Source organism: Mya arenaria, chromosome 17 (assembly GCF_026914265.1).
Source record: "Mya arenaria isolate MELC-2E11 chromosome 17, ASM2691426v1".
In the NCBI taxonomy this organism is placed as follows: Eukaryota; Metazoa; Mollusca; class Bivalvia; order Myida; family Myidae; genus Mya; species Mya arenaria.
In genome coordinates this window covers 48,579,404-48,585,328 of record NC_069138.1, presented here as the reverse complement: position 1 = coordinate 48,585,328, position 5,925 = coordinate 48,579,404, and the positions used below count along the sequence as shown (strand labels likewise).

Sequence of the window (5,925 nt, the reverse complement as noted above, 5' to 3'; positions counted from 1 at the left end):
TGCATTGGCTGTTGAAACTCGCCCAAATATGAGAATGCTGTAAAAATAAATAAAAGAAAGCCATTAGGTTTTCCGTTTTACCGACTGTTTTCAAAATTGTGTGCCTTGCTTTTAACTTATTTGGAATTGCTAGCAAATCAAGCATAATAATTCATTGTTCCTTGGTATCATTATGATGATAAATCTCAGGTTGGGAAAGAAATCCGACGTGAGCTTATCATAGAGCGGTTCAATTGTAACATGCTTTCACGACAACATCATCACTTGTTAAGTTTTTAGACTGGGAGAATCCCATAATCTATGTCATGGACTGTATTTTCAAGTGGAAACCTTTCAATGACGGGCCTTTTTTAGCATTTAGAATTTTGTACTGTTGAATGTTAAGATGCGCAGGCGCTAGGATGTCAGACAGTGAAACTGGAAATTCTGACACAGACTATCATGTTATAGAGCTAGTTTGGGTTGGACTGATCGATAGCGATTTTCATGAATAATGCAGAGACGGGTTTATGACCAAACTGCTTTGTAAGAAGGCAAGAAATGTATTGCATTTCACTATTTGTGGAATTTTCCCCTATTAAATGCATTTTTCTTGTCTTGTTGATCAAAAATTGCCATTACCTGGTTTTCACAGCTTTGCTTTTTAAATTGAGTCGACTGCATTCCCACGAGCACACAAAATGTTCAAATTTGGTGAAAAGTTGACAGCGAGAACTTGAAATGTGTGAAAAGATGTGTAAAACTGCACTATTGGGTGCTTGAAATGCATTTTTGGTCCAGACTCATTTGAAAACCCCGGGAGAATGGCATTTTTGGCCAAAACTCTTTAATACAGACACATGGGTGCTTGGATAACAGACAGTTTAACTGGAAAACCTGACACAGACTAGCAGTTTTAGCTAGTTATGAGTGTTTCTATGCATGTTGGACTATTTGGAAGTGTTTTCATACACCCTAAAATCAAAGCACCTAAAGTGCTGAGAGACTTGGGGATGGAATGCATTTAAGAGGTTCATTTAATGAACATTTGGTATCTATATAATTTAATTTGATATGGTGAACGTACGCAGCTGACCTGTGTCGAATGTTTTAATAAAAACTCCGTCGCATTTGGTGTAGCGAAGGTAGATGCGCAAATGCAATGGAGACAGCAGTTTTTCGTTCACGATTTGGTTATTGCGTGTAATCGTAAATATGAAAAGAAAGGAACTTGATAAGCAATATTGCAGATCATCTAGGTTTTAACAGGCGATAAATTGGGTATATAAGTTGGTTAAATTGACATGTTCCGTAATCGATGTGACATGCCGACTCCTTGCTGTCTACATCTTTGCGACTGTTCTATACAAATCAAAGCCCTGAAAGTGCTTAGAGACTTGGGGAATAGTAAATTGATTGTCGAGCGAGACTGATTTAAATGACGTAAAGTATTGAAGGGGTGATTGTGAGATGTGTGTAATATGTAATAACAACCTGTGCTATGAAGAGGGCGGTTTGCATAACGATGAAAACGTGGGATTATTTGTCAATATATATTGCAACAACTTCTTCCATACTGTTGTATTGCTTGAATAGCAGGAATCATTCACAGCGTGCTACTTGCAACATCAATTGACAGATTGGTAGTGAAAATCACTAACTATTTGCAGAATACACGGTCAATTCGTCTTTACAACATCTTTCGTAACGATATAATACACTATCACACAATTTTCCATTAAAACCACACCTCTTGCTCATAACATACATCAACAGTTCCTACACAGTCATGTTCTGTATTGGCGTAATTTCAATCGATGTAAACCTCATCTAGCAATCACCTTTTCAATTCTTTGGGTCATAAAAATTCAGTCTCGACACCCACGCTACCATCCCATAGTCTCTCAGCGCTTTCAGTGCTTCTGTAAAATTTATTATTTTCCGAACATATTTTATTACTCCAATTTCAAGCGTTCTATTGCTGACCTTCCTGTAGTTGTGTATGTGGAACATTACGTCATCGAAATTCACAATATATATATGGGATATGTAGTAAAATATGACGTGGAATATGTCTGTTTGTCGTTATGCATCATCGTAATGTTATGATATCTGATGTTATCCTGAAATGTGACATTTTGTGTTCAAGATGTAAAACCGAGGCCAACATGTAAGCTAATTAACAAAACTGATGGCTTCCAAGATATCGTCATTCAAATTGTTTAATATTTAACGGCCCCTTTAAGATGCATGCAAATGTAAAGTTATAATTGTAAGAACGCCTCAATTATAGGAAATGCTGAAACAAGACTGACATAATTAAAGAAGGAAATTTTGCATATTGTATGATATAATTGATACTTGACCACTAAGTATATTAATTTCTAGTATGTCTCAATAATTAATTTTATTAGTTTACCACATTATTCAACCACAAACTAAAAATCAAAGCATTTTATTGCACATCTAAGTTTAAAAATTGCACACACATGTGATACATGTATATATAATTGGGTACAGGATGTTAAATGGTTCTTAAGTCTCATGTGAAAATAACATCTTGTCCAAGTGTGTTAATATAGGTATACTAGTCTCTGGCAATAATTTATTAAGTACCCTTAACGTCTCTGAAAAAGACGTGCAATAAACAAAGTTGGATTAATCTTATTAAGGATGTGAATATACAATAAAGATCTAGGGGAATGGATACAAGTTTAGAGGTGTGTCTTCTGTTCAAATACGGCTATCATGATCATAACCTCATTCGGGATTTTTTTATATAATGAGTTGGTCCGCACGGGGTAAAAATGCGGTAGTTAAGTAAATATGACCTCAGGTTGATTACATAAACAATATAATAATTGGTGTTTATGTGATACGTTTGTATTGATTTGTACGTTAGGTGTTTCTCATCCATTGTATTTAATGCCTTAGTTTTGGCATTTAAAGATATTGTTTGATAAGGTTCAGGCAAATGGGCTTGTCCGTGTAATTTCCATCATATTGTTATTAGTAGTTTCTTTTTGTTATCAGGTAACAGCGAAGTGATTTGATAAGTTTGAAAGGAAGTAATAGGTTCCACTTAATTTAAAATGTATTAAACCACAAGCTGATCGTTTAAGAAATCATGACGATTTGAGTTGGAGATTCATGTATGTTGGATTGTCCACGGAGGAAATTCGTTGTCATTCTGAGAGAAACTCGTAGGGATTTTCCTCAATGCCTTTGCTTAAATCACTGCATGGTGAGTGAACATCATCATTTTCTAGCTCAGCCCTCTCGAAGTAAACATTCTCTGAAAGTAAGGATATATTCGGTATGAGTCTCATAAATGGGTTTGTTAATCCACATAAGATATACCCGCGTATGCCTTATCAAAATGGGCATCAATGCTGGTTTCCATTCAGGAATATCAAACGGACCCGCGCGTGAGACTGTACTCTATCAGGTTTTGTCACAATCAAGAAAGGTAATTAGTATGAACTATAAAATGTAATTGAGATACTTAAATTGATAAACAGCATTATTTAGTGTATTCTAATCGACTTGGTCAACGGTGTAAACGATATATTGATTAAATTTGTACATTGAAACCAATAGAGTAGAACAAAATGTGGAACAAAACAATTTACCACACAACCAATCACGTAAGAATTATGTTTAGATAGGTTGCTGTTAAAGCAATGATTTAACATGTTTTGCAATCCAAAAGTGAAAATAGTGTCGAAATCGAGAAAAGAAAATATTGTTAATGGAATATTTTTGTTAAAGGGTGGTCCATCGATCTTTTAAATTATGCCCATATGATTCAAACAAATGTTTTGGAACCAAATACAACATACGAGTTTTTAATAACAATATCGATACCTTTATGATGAGATACACGAAACTCCTTTCTTGTCTCTGACTTGGATCGCCGCCTGGTTTATCAATTTTCAAATTGCAATGACTTAAGCAAAGATAAATTTTAAATGTTAAATTAAATCAATTCAAGATTTTATACGCGCTAATCTAGTAAATTAACAAGGGTACGACAAATTGCGGAACAACATTTAACAACCTTGGTGCCACAAAGACTCATATAAGACAAAACGAAGAAGAACAATACAAGCCTGTATACACATCAAATTAACAAAATTTAAATAATTCTCGTCAAAGTTAACTTGCCTTTTGATCACAATACAAACAACGACAACAGCCACCCCAATGGTAACAACTATTGCTCCGGAAGTAGAAAGCGAAATTACCAACACCGTATTTTCTATTTCTACAGGCATGAACGCTGCATCGGGTAGAAAGCAACATTCACTTTATAGAATATCAATAAACTTCGTATATTAACATTATTTATCCTACAGTGAGGTAAGAAGTATTGTCATATTTCGAAAATCAAAAAGCACAATTTGAATTCAATATTGTATTACGAAAGTGTACAAACCACCTTAGATTAGGTTTTAAGTTTTTCGCATGGATATTAAAACGTAAACCATTCCGATTAAAATCAGAACATCATCGATAACATTAGTTATCTGAATCTATATTTTCGTTCATTATTGCGATTTCCAGATAGAAGTCATGCAAATCTTACCATTACAACTGTCTCTGTCAGACGTTTTAATTGATTCGATACACACGACCGACGATGGTTGCATAGCGTTGTTAATTGCAATGATAGTAATATAGGGTGTACAAGTGAAGTTTTCAAATATCTTTATTGAAGTTTGGTTAAATGATAGCTCGAAATACAACGCATTTGTTGTTTTCGAGAAACTGTACAGTTCTTCCTTCATCAGACATCGGGTATTAATACCTATACGGTAGAATCTTATACCACTCTCCGGATCAGAAAATCCTTGCCAGTGGGCAATTCTGTATCGTTCTGTATCATTGGTATCTGAAAATGTGATGGTTAAACATTTATTGCGCATGAAACCTTAGACTAAAATCAGAACTAATGATAATAGTAATGCTTTGGTAGCGGTTACAAGTGGTATCTCGAAACCTTTGTAATTTACGAATCTTCGTAAATGAATTTGTAGCTTTGCGATAGGTTTGAAGTTTTGTTAAATATTCCCGTAAACACATATTGTGCTGTCTTCAAATGTTTTGAACATGGGGGATGTGCTTTCTTTAGCGCCATAATTTACAGACCACATAGATTCTTGGAGATGCAAATTAATGGCAGAAATATCTGCGAACGCCGTCGGCGTCACCAAGTACAGTGCGGAGAGGCGTCACAATGTCGCACGCAAAAGCACACGTCATAGTTTGATCCACAAACAACACGAGGTTTTTCTTCAACAATGAACAAAAGAGATTATAAAACAGGTGTTTGCTGATAACTGCAGATGGAAACCAAATATTTTTAAATCAAACAATGGTGATTCTTGCAATTTACGCTAATTGTCGAAACTGAACAGAGATTGGTCAACCTCATAGATTACTGACTTAAGCTGATGTTAATTTGAATAAAAATGATAAACACAATAATTTTACATGATAAGTATACATTTACGATGGGTCAATGATCAAAGATTTGCTCGGATAATGGCAAGCTTTTCGTATACGAATGTTATGCAAAACAGCGGTAGCAGTATAATCCGTGCACATTTCGAAGATGTATAAGTCAAGTAACCGCATGAGTTTTGTAAACTTCGAAATCTCATTTTCCATATTCATAAAGTGCGCACTATATAACATTGTCAGTGTCAAACCGTGAATATGAATATTTGTATGGAATTGTATACTCTGGTTGCCTAAAACTGAGGAATAGATGTGTTAAAATTCGGTATTGATTTATTTAATAAATGGGATTTTTGCATGTCAAATTACTAAAAATAATGCTCTTAAGTTAATTTGAGTTTTAAGACCTCGTTGCGATGTTGCTGGTCTCGTGCTCGATTATTGTCCCTTTCACCTGTTTATGTAGGAAACATTTGCATTGGT

At 34.8% G+C, this 5,925-nt stretch overlaps 1 long non-coding RNA gene across 1 annotated transcript; it reads right to left on the bottom strand.

Annotated features, from left to right (window-relative positions):
* Window positions 1–2,418: 2,418 nt before the first annotated feature.
* LOC128224198 (uncharacterized) lies at window positions 2,419–3,901 on the bottom strand. Its single transcript, XR_008259454.1, has 2 exons — window positions 3,847–3,901; window positions 2,419–3,274 (listed from the first exon to the last, which is right to left on the bottom strand). It is a non-coding gene; the product is annotated as an uncharacterized LOC128224198 (long non-coding RNA).
* Between the last annotated feature and the right edge of the window lie 2,024 nt (window positions 3,902–5,925).